General features: G+C 39.1%; 1 pseudogene; it reads right to left on the bottom strand.

Annotated features, from left to right (window-relative positions):
* Nucleotides 1–31: 31 nt before the first annotated feature.
* LOC131151444 (protein NEDD1-like) lies at nt 32–15923 on the bottom strand (annotated as a pseudogene).
* Between the last annotated feature and the right edge of the window lie 5575 nt (nt 15924–21498).

Genomic DNA, 21498 nt, shown 5'->3' on the forward strand with positions numbered 1-21498 from the left:
TGATGAATCATATCTGTGCATTGATATAATCCAATTACAAGCTTGATTTCATTAGTTGGAGGAAAAATTTTGTACACACCCGACAACCCAAACCCCTCTAGCAATTCTCACAGTTTTCTCTCCACATTCCCCTCTAAAACTGCCAGAGTCTAGCAACTGTAGTCATGTACAAAAAAGAGTCACTATATGAATTGCAATTTAGTGAAACACGAAACACCCAAATCCCACAATAATGCACTTCATTGAAAAGAGAAAGCATAACAATAGCATCAACCCCAAAATTCAAAGCAATTGACGGAGCTGTTTGTATTCTTTCCGTAGGGACTGAATCTCTTTCGTCAGCTTAGCTTGGTTTTCTAGAATTGATTTCATAATGCTTGACATTTCCATCTGCATATTGATTCCCGCTAGACCAATCCTTAAAAAAAATGCAGCGAAAATAGCAGAAAACCTAAAAAGCCATATCGAGAGAAACATACCTCCTGCATGTGAAATTGCCTCAATATTTCAATATGAAGGTTCCTCACATTGTCATGGATAAAACCCAGGAAGGATGCAAGTGTCTCTTCAAGAGTACGTTGAAACAGCTGAAGTGTAAAAGAGCTTCCTTGCCGAGGATGTGGCTGCACTGGGGCTTTCAAAGGTTCTGAGGTTCCTTCCTGTTACAAATAATGACTCAACAAACTGAATAAATCTAATAACAACAGCAGCATGATTAATTCTTCTGTAGACTAATTTAGCATCTTGTATGTTGAATGATAGTGCATAATCAAATCCATCTGAATTCATATATTTACCGTTGGAAGAATCCCTGGTCAGAGGCAGCTGATGTATCAGACCTCGACAATAAACTATTCAAAAGTTCTTCTCTGGTTTCAGCCCCCGTCTTCTTTGTTTTTGGTGAGCTTAGTGAGAGGGAAGTCCCATCAGCAAAAGAAGGGGTAGTGCTAATTCTCTCAGCATAAGTGGAAAATCTCTGAGGGAGGGTCAAAGAAGATCCCAATGATTTGAGGCTACCCTGACCAATGAGGCCTTTTGTACCTAGAGACACGGACATGGAACTGAAGGGACTTTGTTCTGAAATTCCCAATGAAGTCTCTTGGCTGGAAAGGGCATCCTTGGCACGCAAGTTAGCAAAGCTAAAGTTTGAACTTGTCAGCAAACTTGCACTTGTCAATGAGCTTGCACTAATCTGGCTTGTCGAAAATGTTAGATCTTGCAATCCAGAAAACATTGACCCTGATGTCAGTCCTCCAGATGTCAACATGCTTAAACGAGATGGCAAATTAACTGCCTGACGATGGTTGGCAAATTTATCGGATAATCTCTCACCACCCCAAGCTTCTGGGGGAGTGGTGGAATCATCGCTCTTGGAAGGTGGAGTTGTCGATCCCCACAGAAGGGAAGAAGATCTGGTGTCATCCTGCACAAGGTTATGAATCAAAATCATTGCACCAGAACTCCCTTAGAGATGAGTTCAGAATGGAGTTCATTGAGGCCATTGAATTGAGTCAGATAATGTACATGACACCCTTGGAATGACTAACAAATGAGCCCCAATTTTCAATACCAGGACATAGATCTGCCTATATGGTCCAAAATTTCATACAATGCACCATTTTTCAGAAGAAACTATAGTCTAGAAGTCATATTCATATCTTTATTGTTTGTTCAGGAGCAAAAATAAGGGAAACCAAAATTCCTCCAAAAAAGGTTACTTTAATTGACATTTGGAACGTTATACCCAGAAAACTGTACTCTTTTTTTTTTTATATTATTATTTATGATTAGATGATCACCTGTATGGCATACTGGATTACAAAAAAGTCTCACATATTTTAATTTAGCAAGCATGGTTTAGTATTATTACATGGTATTAACAAAAAAGGGTATCTAGGTTTAGATGAATATTTCGGACATAACATTCATTCAGCAGCATTAAATATAAATTGATCAGACCTGTCTGGATGTTGAGCTGGATTTCCGGTCAAATATTGGACGATCATTGCCCCCATCATCTGCAAAAGGGAATCTGCTACTGGGTGAAGGAAACAACAGGGAAGAAGGTCTTTTATCAGCCAATAAATGATCCTTCTGTAATGAACCCACTTGAAATGGAATCAACTCAACACAATTTGTAATGAACTCACGTGAGTGATAATTCCTTGATTGAGTGAATTACTTGCAAGGGAACGAAATTACAGAGATAAACTGAATTGAATACCTCAATGCATACAAGGAAATGGAAATAAGAAAGAACAGGTTGGCTGGTTCGAGAGAGCCACTCTCCAGAAACAGAAAAACAAATTGATTCCCAATTTTCTACTCCCCTGTATTCCTGCTGACCCCTAGCTTTATACATAACAAACTCTAACTACTATTCTGGAAATACCCCATGTGCTCTATTGCAGTTCGGCCCATGTGCTCTACTGTAGTATGGCCCAGCCCCAACCCTGCCATGCCTCGGCCCAGGGCGACTCGAGCTACAAAGAGCTGACCCGCAAGTGGCCGACCCGCCCCAGCTCCCCACTCGGTTCGGCTTCTTCTACCAACCTCAGCTCCGACCCCTCAGTCCGAGCTCCCCTGCACCCAGTCATTTCGTCCGAACCCTCAAGCCCTTTGTTCGAGCTCCCCTGTAACGAACTGCCTCTTCTGAGCCCTTCAACCTACCCTGCATCTTCAATCTGACGATCAGCTCGGACCCTTTCTGTTCGAGCTCCCCTGTAGCTAACCACCTCATCCGAGCCCTTCGATCTGCTCAGATTCCCTTATGGTCGGTATCTCCGACCTTATTCGTGACAATACCCTCCCCTTCAGAGCACCTTGCCCACAAGGTGAGGGAATTTCTCCTTCATCATGTGGTACCACTCCCATGTCGCCTCTTCCTTCTCCTGTCCCTCCCACCGAACTAGTATCTCTGTTGTTGGAAGGTTCCCCCTTTTTTTCATACGCCATTCTAAGATCTCTTCCGACTCTGGGCTGAGGGTTCCATGGGAATCTGTGGGGGGAAGCCGTGGGTTTACCCGAGCAGATGCCCCAAGATGTGGCTTGAGCTGAGATACATGAAAAACCGGATGGATCTGGGTTTCCTCTTGGAGTTCCAGTCGGTAGGCTACTTCTCCAATTTTTTGTACCACCCGAAAGGGTTCGTAGAATCTTGGTGACAATTTCAAGCTCCGCCGAACTGCTACGGTTGTTTGTCGGTAAGGTTGGAGTCGAAGGTACACCCAGTCGCCTACTGAAAACTTTCGTTCCCTTCTCTTTAGGTCAGCATACTTTTTCATTCGCTGCTGCGCTTGTTGCAAATTGCAAATTATGTTTAAGGAGATCTAGGGTGACCTCCCTATCCCTGAGGTACTCATCTACCATTGCCACCTTGGTGGTCCCCGGGATATAGCTGATCAGGGATGGTGGTGGTACACTATACACAATCTGGAAGGGGGTAGTTTTCGCCGAGGTGTGGTAAGATGTATTGTACCAATATTCATCTAATGGTAAGAGCTTCACCCAATTTTTTGGCATATCTCCCACAAAACACCTAAGGTATCCTTCCAAGCACTTGTTCACCACCTCTGTTTGGCTGTCCGTCTGTGGATGGTTAGCCGTACTGAATTTCAGTTGGACTCCTTGTAGACTAAAGAGTTCTTGCCAGACTTTACTTAAAAATGTGGTTCCCCTATCGGAGATAATTGATCTTGGCATGCCATGTAACTTGAAAATGTTCTGAATGAAACTCTGTGCTACTTGACTTGCCGTGTATGGATGACTTAGAGGTAGGAAATGAGCATACTTAGACAGCCGGTCTACCACGACTAGAATGACATCTTTTCCATGTGAAGGGGGTAAACCTTCTATGAAATCCATGCTAAGATCTGTCCACACCTCTCCTGGAATAGGAAGTGGCTGTAGTAAGCCTGTGGGGTAATTATTTTCTCCTTTCATTTGCTGACAAATGGGGCATTCCTTGATGAACTGCTTAACTTCTCTCTTCATGCCACGCCAATAGAAATCTCTTCTGGCTCTTTGGATTATCTTTTTATATCCCTCATGTCCTGCTACTGCATTGCCATGAACTGTTTGTAACACTTGTTGCTTGATCTGTTCATTTCGGCCTATAAACAGCTTACCCTTATAAAATAATAATCCATCCCTCAGAGTGAACCCTTCTACTGGTGTGCCCGAATGGATTTGTTGCTGGACATTTTGTATTTTAGTGTCATCAGCATATGAGGCTTTTAATTCTTCGATCCACCCAAGCGTGGGGATAGAAATAACCATTATACTCGCCTCATTGTTTGTTGCGTGATCGTCTATTGGGTTGAGGGTGTCACCTTCTGAATCTTTTCTAGATAGAGCATCTACTACTCGATTTTCTTGCCCCCTTTTGTACTGTACTATGAAATCATATCCCAATAGTTTAGTGATCCACTTCTGTTGCACAGGAGTACCCATTCTTTGTTCCAACATGAATTTTAAACTCTGTTGATCTGTTTTGATAATGAATGGCAGCCCTAAGATATATGGTCTCCACTTCTTAACTGCTGTCACTAAAGCTACCAATTCTTTCTCATAGGTTGACATGAGAAGGGTTCTGCCCTTCAGTGCTTGACTGAAGTATGCTATGGGTTGCCCTTGTTGCATGAGTACGGCCCCAATCCCCTTGCCTGATGCATCACATTCAATTGTGAATTTCTTCGTGAAGTCTGGTAGGGCTAGAACAGGGGGAGTAGACATTGCCTCCTTTAACTCCCTAAAAGCCTTCTCAGCTTCCTCGTTCCATTGGAACCCATTTTTCTTAAGTAAATTGGTCAGAGGTGCGGCTATGGCTCCATACCCCTTAATGAATCTTCTGTAATACCCGGTCAGACCTAGGAACCCTCTTAGAGCCTTGAGAGTCTTAGGTGAAGGCCAGTCAATCATAGCTTGTAATTTGTAGGGATCTGCTCTCACCCCCCCTACCCGATACCAAATGTCCTAGATACTCCACCTCTCGACAGCCAAATTTACATTTACTTCTTTTGGCAAACAGTTGTTGATCAAGTAGAATTTGTAAGGTCGTTCTTAGGTGGTTGAGGTGTTCTTCCATAGATTTGATGTACACCAGGATGTCATCAAAGAAAACCAGAATGAATTTTCTAAGATGTGGTCGGAATACCTCATTCATCAAACCTTGGAAGGTTGATGGTGCATTGGTCAGTCCAAAGGGCATTACGAGAAACTCGTAGTGTCCTTCGTGTGTCCGGAAAGCAGTCTTAGGGATGTCCTCTGCCCTTACCCTTATCTGATGATACCCGGATCTCAGATCCAGTTTTGAGAAGACCTCAGTCCCATGTAGCTCATCCAGCAGCTCTTCAATCACAGGCATAGGGAATTTATCCTTAATGGTAACCTGGTTCAGAGCACGATAGTCCCACACACATTCTCCAGGTGCCATCAGCCTTTCTTACCAACAAAACAGGAGAGGAGTAAGGACTATGGCTCGGCCGTATGGTTCCTAACTCCAACAGCTCCCGAACAATCCTTTCTATCTCCTCTTTTTGAAAATAAGGATATCTATAGGGTCTTACACTGATGGGAGAAGTTCCCTCCTTAAGGGTGATCCCATGGTCATATGACCTAATGGGCAGTAATCTCCTAGGCTCTGCAAAGACTTGCTGAAATTCCTCCAATAGGGAGGTTAGAGGCGGGGAGATGCTGTCCATTGCCTCTTCTTTTATCCCTTCCAATGGTTGTAGCAGGATTCCCTCTCTCTCCAAGCAAGAGAGTTTTTCCTCCACTCCTTCTTCCACTAACGCCTGGGAAGTGAGTCCTTTCAAACAAACAGTTTGGCCATTATGGTGGAACTTCATAGTAAGTTCTACAAAATTCCACATGATTTCGCCCAGCATACTAAGCCACTGAATTCCCAATACAATATCACAGCCCCCTAAAACCAGGGAGTACATATCAGCTTCAAATCTAGTCCCTTGCACCACAAAGCTTACTGCTGGGCATCTTCCCTCACACCGGATCTCTTCTCCATTGGCTACTTTCACCTTCACCTTCTCCCCACTATCCAAGGTCAGCTTAAGTCTCCTGACCAGAGCTGGATCAATAAAATTGTGAGTGCTTCCTGAATCTACTAGTATCACAAAGGATTGTCCCCTAACACAACCAACCACTCTCATTGTTTTAGAGTGAGGGGATCCCGTCAGGGCGTGTAGGGTAATTTCCACTTTGTCCTCTCTCGGTTGTTGCTCCACCCCTGCCTCTCCCGAACAATCATGCCCTACGAACTCAGGGGATTCCTCCTCTTTGTTAAAAAAGTTGAGCTCATTTCCTTCCAACAAGAAAAGTTTAGCAGCCCCACATTTATGCCCTGGATGCCATTTGGCATCACAATTAAAACATAACCCCTTGCTTTTCTTTTCTCTTATCTGCTCCGGGGAGTATTTGTGGACCTGAGTGTTCGGTTTGGCTGCTGGTTTGGTCACAGCCAGGTGATGAGATGGGGCAGAGTGCTTGGGTATGATATACTTCTTAGTCGCTAGGAGGTTTTCTTCTTGTATCCGTGCCTTGCCATAAGCCATGTGAACATTGATCGGGTTCAAGAGTTTCACTACCCACTTGATCTCCTCCTTTAATCCCCCCATGAACAAACTGAGCCGGTGGCCTTCATCAAGGTCTTCGACTCTATTGGATAATTCCTCGAACTGTTCCTTGAATGAGGTTACAGTAGAGGTTTGTTTAAGGTTGGATAACTGCTCCAACGGGTCGTCATAAGGAGCAACTCCAAACTGGGTGTGCAAGGCTCGTTCGAATGCCTCCCAACTCGTTAATAGACCAGACCTCTCCAGGTCCTGGAACCAGATTAAAGCCTTGTCCTCCATGTGGAAGGAGGCCAACAGAACCCTTTGATGGGGTGGAGTTTCATGAAACAGGAAAAAATCATTGACCCTATAGAGCCAACCTGCTGGATCCGAACCATTGAATCTAGGGAAATCAACTCTCACCGTTTTAGTTTGAATACCTGCTCTGTGTTGCTCCCCATTGAAGCTCTCATGGTGTTGGTATCCAAAGTCGTGGCTCGATGTCTCTCCTGGCCCTTCTTGGTCGATTTTCTGCTTGCCGAGATTCTTCACAGCATCGGAGAGAGCTCCCAACTGTTGAGTCACGGTGTTGAGTAGCTTTTGCTGTTCGGCTTGAGTGATTTGCTACTCTTCTTGTGATCTCCTCAGGGCAGCGATGGACTCCAACATCTGGTTCATGCGAGTTCCCTCTCCGATGGTGGTAGGAGTTTGGCTCTGATACCAATTGTAATGAACCCACTTGAAATGGAATCAACTCAACACAATTTGTAATGAACTCACGTGAGTGATAATTCCTTGATTGAATGAATTACTTGCAAGGGAACGAAATTACAGAGATAAACTGAATTGAATACCTCAATGCATACAAGGAAATGGAAATAAGAAAGAACAGGTTGGCTGGTTCGAGAGAGCCACTCTCCAGAAACAGAAAAACAAATTGATTCCCAATTTTCTACTCCCCTGTATTCCCGCTGACCCCTAGCTTTATACATAACAAACTCTAACTACTATTTTGGAAATACCCCATGTGCTCTACTGCAGTTCGGCCCAGCCCCAGCCCTGCCATGCCTCGGCCCAGGACGACTCGGGCTGCGAAGAGCTGACCCGCAAGTGGCCGACCGGCCCCAGCTCCCCACTCGGTTCGGCTTCTTCTACCAACCTCAGCTCCGACCCCTCAGTCCGAGCTCCCCTACACCCAGTCATTTCGTCCGAACCCTCAAGCCCTCTATTCGAGCTCCCCTGTAACGAACTGCCTCTTCCGAGCCCTTCAACCTACCCTGCATCTTCAATCTGACGATCAGCTCGGATCCTTTCTGTTCGAGCTCCCCTGTAGCTAACCACCTCATCCGAGCCCTTCGATCTGCTCAGATTCCCTTATGGTCGGTATCTCCGACCTTATTCGTGACACCTTCTTAGCACTATCATTATCATTCCACAGCTTATCAAGTGAAGGTGTAATTGGTTGAACCTCCGCAAGAGGGGAAAACACCTCCATGTCATCCTTGAAATTGTAACTAGAACAAGGAGGATTTATTCTTGTCAATGTTCCGCCTAGCCACAAAAGATTACGATGTGGTGTTTGCTCTGCTGTCGACAAATGAAGTGAGCTTGATGTAGATCCAACACTGGCTGATGTAAGGGAAGATGCCTCTACAGAGGGACCTGAGCGGCTAGGGTTCCGAAAATTAGGTACTGTGGTGGATAGGGAAATGCCTGATGAGATCACAGAAGGAAGTGGATCGAGCATGAGGATCGAGTCTTCAACAGCACCTCCCAAAAGAGCAGTCTCAGCAGAGCAATTACTTTCATTTACAATAATGGGTTTTGCTCTCTGCCAGCATAAACTTGTCACAGCCCGATGAAACTTAAAAATTAGCATTAACCAAGATGAGGATTTTAAGTTTAGTAGAGGAAACAAAAGAATATGTGTTGCAGCACATGGCTTTGAGGGCATTGTCCCCATGTGTTTGTGCTTTAACAGTTTAAAGATTTCTGTTAAGTCTCTTTTTACATTGCTTGTTTACTTTGAGCATGGGGAGTACGTTGTTTGGATTATTTTTTGCAGAAAATTAGATTGGTCTAGAAACTGGAAGTTCTTTTGGTTTCTTTTAGGGTTTTGGGAGTGTAAGGATGCCTGATTGTTTGTGGTTGTGGATGTGCAACGTTTTTTGTTTTTTGGGGGGTTTGGTTGAAAAAGAATGTGTGTATTTTTACCAGAAAGATGTTCACTCTATCGCTGCATTGCACGGTATATATATATGGTACATGGCTTTCATGTGGGGCTTTTTTTTTTCAGATGTCCGGCGGGACTAACGGGCCTTATTTTTTATTTTTTATTTTGTGTATTTTTATCACACACATGGTTTTAAATAACGGTCGTGACCGTTATGTAACGATTTTTTGGGAAACCAATACTGTTACACACCGTGAAATCAGTGAGAAGAAAAATCAAGGCTGTAGCAGTTGTCACGGACTGCAACCATTACATAAAGGCCACTACGGCTGTTACGTAAATGCTGCAGGGTTGTTGCACCAAAAAATTTATTTTATTTTTTACTTTTTCTTCTCATTTTTTCCCTCTTTCATAAATCATTCTCAATATACCATGTGGCGAAGAGAGGGAAAAGATTATAATGAGGATGACAGTGATACAAAATTTACTATTTCTTTGAATATTCACAAGAGATGCATTAATTAACAATTTAAAAATACTAACTTGTTAGGAAAATATTTTATTTTGATGATATTAGCAATGTGACATTTATGTTTTATATTTTTCAACTTCAATCTTCTTTCTTTTCTAACTATTTTATATTTATATTATTCGCATGTCTTATGTGCCTAATAGATTAATGGAGTATAATGTATTTTGTTTTATTAATCAATTTAGCACACATAAGAATTTATCATAGATAAGAACAATAAGAAGTATAAATACACACACACACACACACGCGCGTAATTTTTCTATCATTGGTGGTTTAAAAAAAAAATGTAAAATTGTTGCCCTTATCAAATAACTTAGTCGAACTAAAGGATCCAACATACACTAAAACTCTTTCTAAGAAGGGCTAAAACTTAAAACATGCAAGTACGCTAATATGCACAAGGTTGTGCGCGCTACAAAAAAATTCACGGCCATTACACCTGCTTCTCGTTATGTAACATTTGCTACTTCCGCTTCCCGTTATACCCGTTACCATTACGTTATGCTAACCGCTACCTCAATTTAAAACCATGATCATGCAGTTCTGAGTCTGAACCCATTGTTGGGGATCAATCGCCCCAGTCGGTTCACTACCCACCACTAGACAATTGCAACCAATTGTGTCCTTGGATCAAGTTCTAGCCTTTCATACGAGGGTGGAAGACATGTTTAGCATGATCATGCAACATAATAAAGATTCTGTAAAACATGGCCCAGGGGTTGTTCAAGCAAAAACGACACCTATGGGTAAGGTAGTGGTACCACATAAAGCAACCTTGAAAATTTCAAATCCGACAAATAAAGTAGAAGGAGCCAATGGTGTGGACATTAACAAGCAATGGCGCCCCAAGAACTTGAAGAAAAACTCAAGAAAATCGATCAATTGAAAAAGTTAGTAAAAGAAGTTCACAACCAATCCTTAATAGGGAAAACCTGAGCTAGATCTTCTGATCCCCCTTTACCAAGGAAATAATGGAGATCCCTTTGCCTAGTAAATTCAAGACGCCCAACACAAAAGGATACGATGGGTTGTCAAATCCCCGTAGACCACCTCGACACCTTCAAAATATTGATGCAATTACAAGGTGCACTTGATGCCATTATGTATTAAGCATTTATAACAACCCTGAAGGACTTTGGCCCACTTGATCAGCATTGTTTGAGGAAGAGGCGTTGGAAGAGTTCATGCGCTGTCTTATCAATGCAACTCTAGAAGTTAGAGTTGGCATGGACCACGAGGCTTTGTAAGATGCATATCATGCTGAGAAAATCTACTCAAAAAGTGAGCTTTACTCACCAAGATATGACCCACCTGATGAGCACCACTCACATAAGGCCCCAAAAATGTCTATTTGATGAGCAATGCTCATAAAGGATCAAGAAGCAAGCTCTGCTCAGAAAAAATTGGCTCATCTGATGAGCACTGCTATGAGCCTAAAAACTGTCCATCTGATGAGCACCAAGAGATGAGCATTGTTCGGTAAAAAATTCGTCCATTTGATGAGCACCGCTTATGAGGCTCAAAATTGTCTATCTGATGAGCACCACTCATGAAGCCTAAAAAAGCCCATCTAATGAGCATCGCTTATAAGGCAACAAGTGACGGACACTGATTGGCAAAAAATTGGCCCATCTAATGAGTACAACTCATGAGGCCTAAAAAAGCCTATATGATAAGCATCGCTCATGAAGCAACAAATGACGAGCATTGCACAGCAAAGTATAGGCCAATCTGATGAGCACCGCTCATGGGACAACAAGAAACGAGCACTGCTTGGTAGAGTATTGACCCATCTGATGAGCGGTGTTATTGAGGCTCAAAAATGCTCATTTGATGGTTTAATCCGAATCTTGTGATAATAAAAGGACTTAAAGTAAATGCAATATACTCTTGAGCAAAAATGGTAACTCTAAGATTCGAGAGTACAGGCAACTGATATAACCTAAAAGACACCCCAACATTAAACACGACATTAGCTTACGTACAATCAAAAAATAAAAAAGACATCTAGGATCAGTAGAAAGGAGGTAATGTCCATTAAATTAAAGCCAGGAGTTGGCACACCAATCTTTACTCCCTAGTAGCATATCCATAGTTAAAGTGCAACTCCTACAATCCAAATAAATATTCATAGGGAGATCAATAAGGTATTCTGAATGCCTATAAAAGGACTCCCTAAGGTAAGGTATCTGGTCTCATTCTCACTCACTTCTTTACTGTTACGATCATATAATCCTTCCAGATTCCCTAACTTAAGTATCAGAGTGATCCCCTAGAGTATACCTCAAGTCCTCCAAACCGTTCTTCCCCCATTCATGATAGGTGATTCAAGTCGTAATTGATCCAAATTCTCAAGAACAAATTTTGGCAGCAACAAAGGGCATTTATCTTTTTGATATTTATGAATGAACATACCAACATATTCAATTGAATACGGATCAATGATGTATGTCATTGGCAAATGATATAGTCTTGAAGACAAAATTGGAGGTTAGTAGAATCTAAATTGAAATTTTAAAAAGGCACCTTAAAATCCAAAGGTTTCAAGATATAGAAGATAGAATTCATGAAATGCAATTATAGTAATTTGGGAGAGATGATGAACAAATATTAAATTTGATGGTAAAAAATTACTGCTGGTAGTAGATTTCATTACCTTGGATGTATTATGATAGAAAGAGGATTGAACAAAACATTACATAGAGACAAAGCAAGTTGGTTCAAGTGCAGCACATCGTGCTTGTTGTGTGCTTGTAAAATTCCCCCAAAACTAAAAGGAAAATTATATAGGGTGTTTATAAGATCAAATATACTATATGAACCAAAATTATCGGCAACTAAGAAACATGTCTAGACTAAGTGTAACAAAAATTAGAATGGTAACATGGATGAGTGGTATAATTTTAAAAGCTAAAGAAAAAAATGAACATCCCTGGTAAGACAATGGTAGTAATCATCCAAAGAATGAACATCCCTGGTAAGACAATGGTAGTAATCATCCAAAGATAACAGATTTAGGCACCTTTCATGTAAATCAATAACACTCTGGTCCTCATGAGTGAAAAAGTGAACAGTGCATGTTAGAGTCAGGAGGGGTAGGAACAGACCTAGAATAACTTGGGCAGAGGTAGTAGGAACTTGACCACACTAATTTTCTGGAATATTTCCCTAAATCGCTCAAATGATTGAAACTAATTCATATAGCCAACCCCGTTTAGGAGGACTTAAGGCTTAGTAGTAGTTGTTCTTGTTTTAGTATTAAAAATTTTTTTAAATAATTTTCTTATTTCTTAATAAATTAATTTCCTAACAGGAAAATCTCTCGTTTTTATTAATAAATTTCTTTGCTTATCAAAAAAACAAAAAGACACATCTTAGCAATAAAACTAAAGTATGATTTTAAAAATAAAAAATTAGTGAAAATAAAAGTACAAATAAAAGAAAATAAATTAACGTACATTCTTAATATGATAAAGATGGAAACAAATAGACTACAGCAAGAAGATGACAGCACAATTCGGTTGTATAGAAGTAGAACTGTTAACAATTTGCTAATGCAATCATTAAAATGCATACTCAATGTCTACTATATGCATAATTTTTTTTATAAAAGAAATCCAAAATGTGAAATTTCTGAATAGAAAAAAAAATTAAATGATGACCAAAAAAATCATAGATCCTTTGATTGAAAAATGAGCATTTAACAGCTTCACCAGGTAGCTTGACTGATGGAAGCATAACAAATAGAAGGATTGAAGAATTTCACTTCTAATAACAGGAAAAAAAGAGAAGGCTAGGCAGATGAAGAGAGAGGAGGTGAGAGCAATTGGAAATCTTGCCTTCTCAAATAGAGATCATGAAGTGAGATTTGGAGGGCAGTCTACTTTAGTGAGTAGATATAAAAAGTTTTTTTTTTCCCTCAATATTGCTTTTAGTTAAAGTAGTAGAAAACATAAATATGTTTTACGCATGTTTTTGAGTAAGTTTGTAAAAAGACAAGAAGAAGAAAAAGCAAGATAGCGAGAAAAAAGCTTACTTCTGAACTACTATAAGCACGGAGAACCGTGAATGGTTGCGGTTTTCCACGCACATCATAGAATACTACCCGACCATTACTTGTTCCAGCTGCCAATATTAAACCATCATCTCTAAATGCCAATGACGAGAATGGTGCTTCATAAGAAATGCAAAATGACGATCTTCTAGCCCCTGAGTCAAAAGTGTACAACTTTTTGTCCAGACCAGCGCTAGAAATTATCTGTCATGGCAAAGCGGTTTTAGGGTAACAGATGTCGTAACTATTTCCTCAAATATGCTTGCACTGAAGAACTTTCACCATTAAAAGGAACACTTTCACTCTTCTTCACTATAAGATGAACCAAATATAAAAAATTATTTAAGGAAAAAAATGACCTTATCATTGGATGGAGAGAAGCTAACACCAGCAGTTGGTGCAGAATGCTGTTTTAACCAGGAAGCCTGTCAGATTTTTTTTTTTTTTTGGGGGGGGAGAGTGTTATCAATTCAATGTCCTAGAGGATCACTTATCACCTAAAAATATAAAATAAAACTGGAAACAGGAAAAAGAAAGGTCAAATATAAAATAAAGGTGGTGATGCAAAAAGGTCATGTAATAATGTCAATGACTCAATATCATAAATTCATAATGGTGTTAGATTCAACAAAAGCTGCATTAATAAAGCAGTTTGAAGAAATGAGTTCAGAATTCTCCTACTATTGTGTTATGACCAGCACATGATACTTCTTTCAAATATGCAAGCTGGCTACACACCATAAGTATCCATTCTTCTAAATATGTTCATTTCTTTAACAGCTATACTAACAGAATGTTTTTTTCAATAAAAAATGTATTGCAAACACTACAAACTTATTCCAAGTATCCAACCAACCTAATATTCTATAAAATTCATTATACACGAAAATTCATGTGAAATATAATCTATTCAGCCATGGCAATCTTTAGTGTCTTTATACATGGTTCCATGTAAGAGAATCTGTTACAAACCTTTGGGTTGCGACCCGTAGTATCCCACAAATGTACAGAACCATCATCACCTGCAGTCACTAAAAGGTGTCGGCTAATCCGTGAATAATCAAGCATTCTCAATAACTGATCTTAAAATTCATCACACAAACAATTAGCATATCAGAAACCTCATAGCCACAAAAGAAAAACCCAACACAACAGACCAAACAACCTGCTCATTAGGGTCCCTGAGCTCAGCAGCCCTTGCACCAGATGCAAGGTTGTGAAGAATGAGGTCCCCTTTTAGACTGATGAAAGCCAAATGCTCGTCTTTACAATTGTACATTGCACCTGTTATCGTATCAGTATGACCCCTCAACCATTTAATGCAACGTTTCCGCTGCAAATCCCATATTCTTACAACTTGACCAGTTCCCCCAGAACAAATATATCTGGATCCTTTGTTGCTAAAGCTAAGAGCAAATATAAACTCCTGCAAAATATTATTACTTTTTTTTAGAAAATGCCCAAGGAAAACTCAAGAAATAAACCAAGAGAACTAATTTCCATGGATGCATACAATTTTACTGTAAAAACAACTGGGAAATTGAAAAGACATATAATCATATGATTTTCTAGCATGAAACATATCATGGATTCTGGGATGTAGAAGAAGTAACCACTCCAGTTCATAATCTAGCTCTTCTATGCTGTGTTCTCACCTCCTATCCCAGAATATGCAAATTGGGATCATATGAGTCACTCCCCAAACCCAAATTTAGCTCCTCTCTTTATGGAGTGCAGTTTCTGAGAACCACCACGCATTTAAGCTGTATGTTGTTCAACATTCGGGGTAATTCTGACCGCTAAGACCAAATTTGGACCTCGTTAATCAAATTACATAACCTAAAATTGAGCTGCGGGCGTCGAAATTACACTTGTGCGAGCATTAATTCTTATTTACACTCACACTCGGAGTAAGCCAATCCTTACACGGAATCCAGCTCTCTCTCTCTCTCCCGCAACAATTTAGAACGAAATGAGACAAAATCTAGACAATGGAGACATTTGCTAATCATTTTGAAAGTATCTTGTTCACAAGAGGAAATTTGGATCAAATTGCTTAAAAAAACAAGAAATTTACACTCGTCGTTCCATAAATGAAAAGTACAGCCAAATAAAAAAAATAGAAAGCTCGATGTTATCGCCAGTCTCGGCCCCGGCAACTGGAACAGTCCCCATGCTCTGCCCATTCTTCCGCCACAATAATATTCTCTTATCATCTCCAGCACTCGCCACCACCAAATCTGCACCAATTCCATAAAATGGGAGAGAGAGAGAGAGAGAGAGAGAACTCACTGGTGTGGTTCCACTTGACCGGGGGAGGGTGAGTAGCTCAAGGTGCAGGGATTGCCAGGCTCCACCGACACATAGAGTAGCTTAACGGTGTCGCCGCCGGAGGCCGCCAGGAGCGCCATCGATGGATCTGCTAAGTTCATCATCATCATCACTGGTGTGGTCTTGACCGACTGCTATGTGCTTCTGTTGTTCTACCAAAACCTGATTATAAACTTGAGAGTTAAATTTAGATTTAGAGAATTTTAAATAAAAATAATATAATTTTATAAATAATTTACACAAATCTAAAGCTAATTTGATATTTTTGGAGATAACATTAATCATAATTTTGTAAACTAATGAAGATAATCAATCATCAACCATTAATCCTCTTTCGTTATTACTAGCAGTACACTTGTAATAATCCAGAAAAAAAGGTTATATAAGATTAATGGGGTGATTCTCAAAAAATGAAATAAAATAAATAAAAAGAAAAAATTAAAATTAAAATAAATTAAATAATTAATTAAAATTATTGAAATGTGAAAATGGGAAATATGAATATCGTAATGTAAATGCTGTAATATGAATAGTTGAAACATGAATATTGGAATGAGTATACTGAAATGTAAATATGACTTTGTGAATATTAAATTTAAGAATGAGAAAACGGAAATATTGTAATGTGAATACTACAATTTGGAAATTGAAATGTGGTTTATGAAATGTCAATATCGCATAATGATTGCGGGTATGTGGTAATGATAACCTTGATGGATGGTTATGGAAACCCTAATGATAGGTCGTGATATTGAGAACGGTACTGTTACTAGTGGTGTAGTGCAATTACACGAACTCTTGGAGCGTGTGGTGTGACAGTCGACTGAACTATTTAGTAGAGTTGTTGTGCCCCATGAGTTTGAATCAGGACTATTGGTCGGCCAGGCGTACTACAAACGCGAGATATATGATATGATATTTTGATCTAACTGGGTCGGCTAACCGCAGTTAGATCCAGCCTTTGGCCCGCACAACCTTAACCATGGGGGGAACCATAGCGGGGAAAGAAAGATCCTCAGGGTAGCCATGAGTTACAGACGCGATATTAGTACTAGATACTAATGATATTCATGAGCCGGATAGTGGAATGGAAACGGAAAGTAAAAGAATGATAAAATGGACTAAAATAAGAAATGAAAGAAATAGTGGAAATTGAGAAATAGCCACGCCTAACTGTTTTTACAAAAACATGTAACATTTACATACAATCATTCATTCCACACTTATTTGATATACATAAAATCATATCATTTTCAGTTCAAGAATACAGTTTAATACAAATATGGGTACGGTCATCTCAATACTACAGTTTTAATACAATATACGATTTCCCAAACAAAATAGAGATGATACTTGAAACCCCTAAATTTTCCTAAAAATTGTAACCCGAAAATCTTGCATTTTCCTCCGATAGATTTTCCCAAAGAAGTAACCAAAACAAACATACGATTGTAAACTACAGGTTTACCGATCCCAATTTCAAAAATAAATTGATATAAACAGAATCCCCTTACATTTTCCCGAATACCAAACTACGAACTCTACGGCTCCAAAACTACGAACCGAGACACCAAAACCTAAACAACCAAGAACAATACTTCCTTACAATTCTTGTATCTCATAATCAAATAATATAATTTACTAATAAAAATTCTGAATTTACTAGCATAGCATAATTCTCTTACCGGACTTTCTGAGAACTGTTTATTATTTCCCTGTTTCATGCTTGCAGCATTCGTAATTTCAATGTCCTGAAATTACACACCCACACATACACACACGCGTGCCCACACACACACACACACATGCCTGCCCGCGCCCCCACATGCACGCACGCAAAACTTGGTTTCCACGTATTTATAGGTGGATTGACACGTGGCTTCGTCGACGAGCCATATGTACTTGTTGATGAACCAATGGGTCCGAGTTACCACTTCTCGATATCTCTTCGTCAACGAAACACTGAACTTCATCCACGAATCTCACAGGACGTTCGTCAACGAAACCAGGGTGTTCGTTGACGAACTGTGCTTTGTTCCTTTTTTTTTTTAATTTTCCTTCTTTCTATTATTTAATAATTAAAATTTTTGGGTCTCTACAAAAATTGACTCAGATGAAGACAGTGTTTGCTTTATTTTTTCAAAGTACTCAAAATCTGAGGGAGATGAATCAGAAGAAGAAGTATTAGATCAATCTCCATTTCCTCTCAAGCAAAGTCAGTTAAGACTAGCCATGATGAGAGCAATAGATAAAACACCATAACTAGTTTCTTTAGCAGGAGAAGAAAAGGATCTAGTGCAAACTATAGAAACTGAAATCCCTTCAGAAAGTAAGGATTGTCAAGAGTGGAGGATGCCTCGAGCCAGTTGGGCTGAAGCATATCAAACCTCATGGATATCTTACAAAGAGACAATAAAGGTGATCGAAAAAGAGGTAACTGCAGAAGTATCTAGTATGGATGTAGGAACGTTCATAGTTCCATTACTCACAACACAAGAAGTTAAAAGATCAATGGATAAGAAGGCAAGATATATTCACTATGGAATCATTAATAAACTTGAATTTCCTCTTTCTCTTCCCTTTCTATCATTACTTGGTTTCCGCCACTTCTGATAGAAGACAAAGTAGGAATAAAATGGTTATCTAATATAATCCCTTCTGAAAATACCATAAACAACTGGTATCTCTTAAGAATTAAATTTCCTAGGAGAAAATCATCTGGTAACTCTGGAATTAAGCAAACTATTTTCTCCTCAAATACTCTACCATTTAGAGTTATCTGGACATTTCCTATTATTTTTCCAATCTGGAGTAACGCAGTGTTACCTACTGTAACTTGAAGATTTGCTGATTCCCAATTCACTTCTGGAAATCTGATTCGTGTACATGACCAAGTACATCCAGTATTTATAAGAGCTGCACATTATATCCTGCTGATAGAAATGTTTACAAGTGTTGCACATTCTTCGATTTTGGAACTTAAAATGGATGTTCCCATATATGTTACATGGGATTGGTCTTTTTCCTATCCTCCTACTTTTTGATGGTCTTAATTCAAATGGTCCAAATCCTTATGACCTTACTTCTGAATTAGTTTCTTCATCTCTAGATACACTCGCTCTACTAAGAGTGTAATCACTTAAAGGTTCTGTTATTATCAATTTATTTGCCTCCTGTCGTACTGACTCTGGCAATAGATTTTTTAATCTCTCTTCTGTTCTTAGGGTTACCCATATATGTGGCCAACTTAGTGCTCTTGGATATACAACTTGTAGTTGCAATCCTCTAACTGAGTCAATCTGATTCATTTCGAAGAGTTGAGTGAATCTACTAACTCCTTTTCTAAGAGTTGGCTTCCCCGTGTTATAGAACTTTCTAGTAAATTAAAAGGACTCGACTAATTAGATCGTTATGAAAGGGGAAGGAAGAACTAAATTAATAAAAGATCAATACCTGTTCTTCTTTCTTATCTTCTCTGGACCTCCACAAAGCTAAGATAGGGTAATCTTCCAATCCTACTATTATGCTGGTGCCTATGTGGTGCCTCTACGCCTCTCTGTTAGGCTCTTTTAGGCGAGATAGGACTTCAACCTACACAACAATGTTTACTAGAAAGGAAAATATTTTAGAGAGAGATATTTCTTGAAACAAAATGAAACTTTTATTAATTTTTCCTCTCTGAACAATAGGGTCGGAGTTCCCTTAAATAGGCTAATGCCTGCTCTCAAGGGATAAACACAACCTCGCTTTCTCCTTGATTTGACTTAAAGTAAAGATAAAAAGAAAAGATTCCTTCTTTAAAAAAAAGCTAAATCTACTTTAATAAAGAAAAGAAAAAAGTAAAGGGACAACATACTATGTCTGTTGACTCACCCTTTACAAAAAGACAAGACAAATGGAATCTCTTTTAATAAAGCTGATATGACTTGTCGGAACATCCTTTCGACGAAGCCTGAATATGACACGATTTAGGATGAGTGTCTGATATGACACTACCGATTAGTCCTATTAGTCTAGCTTGGGATATGATGAAATTCTAGACTATCATCTGGACTGTACAACTGGCAAAGATTTTGTTTATCTTCAAAGATCTTTTAGGGCTTTGATGATTTCTTCATCTTTGTCCTTTCTTGCTAGTTCTGCTAAGACTAGTTGGAGATTACTCTTCATTGCTTGTGTTGACAAAAGATGATATTCCCAATCTCTGATTTGATTTACTACCTTTCTTGCCTCAGTTGCATATTAGGCTAAACTGGCTTCTTCAAATTGCTGGAGATATTTTCCCTCAATAGCAATAAATGTTTCAAAATTTACAAAGAACACACAATCCAAAGCAAACCTTGCTTCAAGGAGATAGATTTCCCATAGATTCTGAACTAAGTCGTAGAACTTTCTATGTTTTTGGAAATAATCCCAATCTGGTTCTTCTTTAGGAAAATTTGAAATCTGTCCATCCTTCCAGACCTTTGGAAAAAGGTTCCAAAACTTTCCCTATCTTTAATTCTATTGGTTCAATGTATGTTGTCCACCATAACCTTCTTGGATTAGTGAAGTTTAATACATATTTTACCAATGCTGGTAGAAAATTAAAGGCCTGTCCTGTTTTACTGAAACCGAAGAATTGGACATCTCCTAGCCTTAAGGCTTTCTGAACTGCAATTAGATTCTCAGGGTTAAAGCTTCTAGGAATGTGTAATTTTGGAATACACAATCAACTTCTCATCCAATACTGTTTTAATTTTGAGTACTCCGAAATTCCAATTATCGCTCTGGTAGTAAACTTATATTTTTTAAGTTGTATATCCATTTCTACCTTTAGGATAATCTGTTGATGAATGAGTGCTGCCATATTTTCCCTATTGATTACTTTGTAGTTATCAGAAATAATTGCCTCAAATTCTTCAATTATTTCAACTACTTCCTTGAACTTGATAGAGAATTCATCGTTTTCTACACTTACTGGTTCTTCTAGAAATCCTTCCAATGATCTTCTCTTATCTTTTGAAATTTCTAGAGTCCTTCCCAGAAAATCTTCAATACACAAATCTACTTCTTTAACCTTTCTGGTTTCTAAGTAGTCTTTATCCTCGTTGATCAAGTTACATTCCTGCATTTCTTTGATTGCCAATACCTCTTCCCTTTTAGTATTTCTAAATTTAGGATTCTGGGTATATTGTGTGCTGTAATGCCTGTACTGGCTACAGATAAAATACTAAATATAACTTTTATCTTTTTTCACTTCCTTGCTGCTTTCTGCAACTATGTGAATAGACTTACTGCTTCTTGCAGTTCTACTTTCTGCATCTCGAACTAGGATTGGCTTACTGCCTCTTCCCCTTCTTCTTTCTTTCCTCTTGGAAGCTAAATGAGATACTTTTTTTCTTCAACAAATTTTACAACTAGAAAATCTGCTGGTTTGTGAATTTGTTGACAAAGAATGCATCTAATTTGGCTGCTAATACTAGCCATTGAATCAGCAAGCATTTAGATATCTTGTTAGACAGTCTATAATAATATTTTCTTTACCCTCTATATATTCTACTTACAAAGAGTAATATTGCGATTCATTCCTTCATCTAACTAATCTAGCTTGCTTGAATCGTCTCAATTTAATTCCCCTGAAATTCTTAACATAGGAACTATCTGTCTCGATGATAAAATTCTTTCCTAGAAACAATTCATTGCAACGAATGCTTTTGACTACAACGAGAAGTTCTTTCTCGTGTACTGGATAATTTAGTTCTGTACCACTAAAACATCCACTCCAATATCTACTAAGATGTCCTATTTTATCAATCTTTTTGATTTTTAAAACATATCCATATGTTATATTGGA

This window comes from Malania oleifera, chromosome 3 (genome assembly GCF_029873635.1).
Source record: "Malania oleifera isolate guangnan ecotype guangnan chromosome 3, ASM2987363v1, whole genome shotgun sequence".
NCBI classification, from domain to species: domain Eukaryota; kingdom Viridiplantae; phylum Streptophyta; class Magnoliopsida; order Santalales; family Ximeniaceae; genus Malania; species Malania oleifera.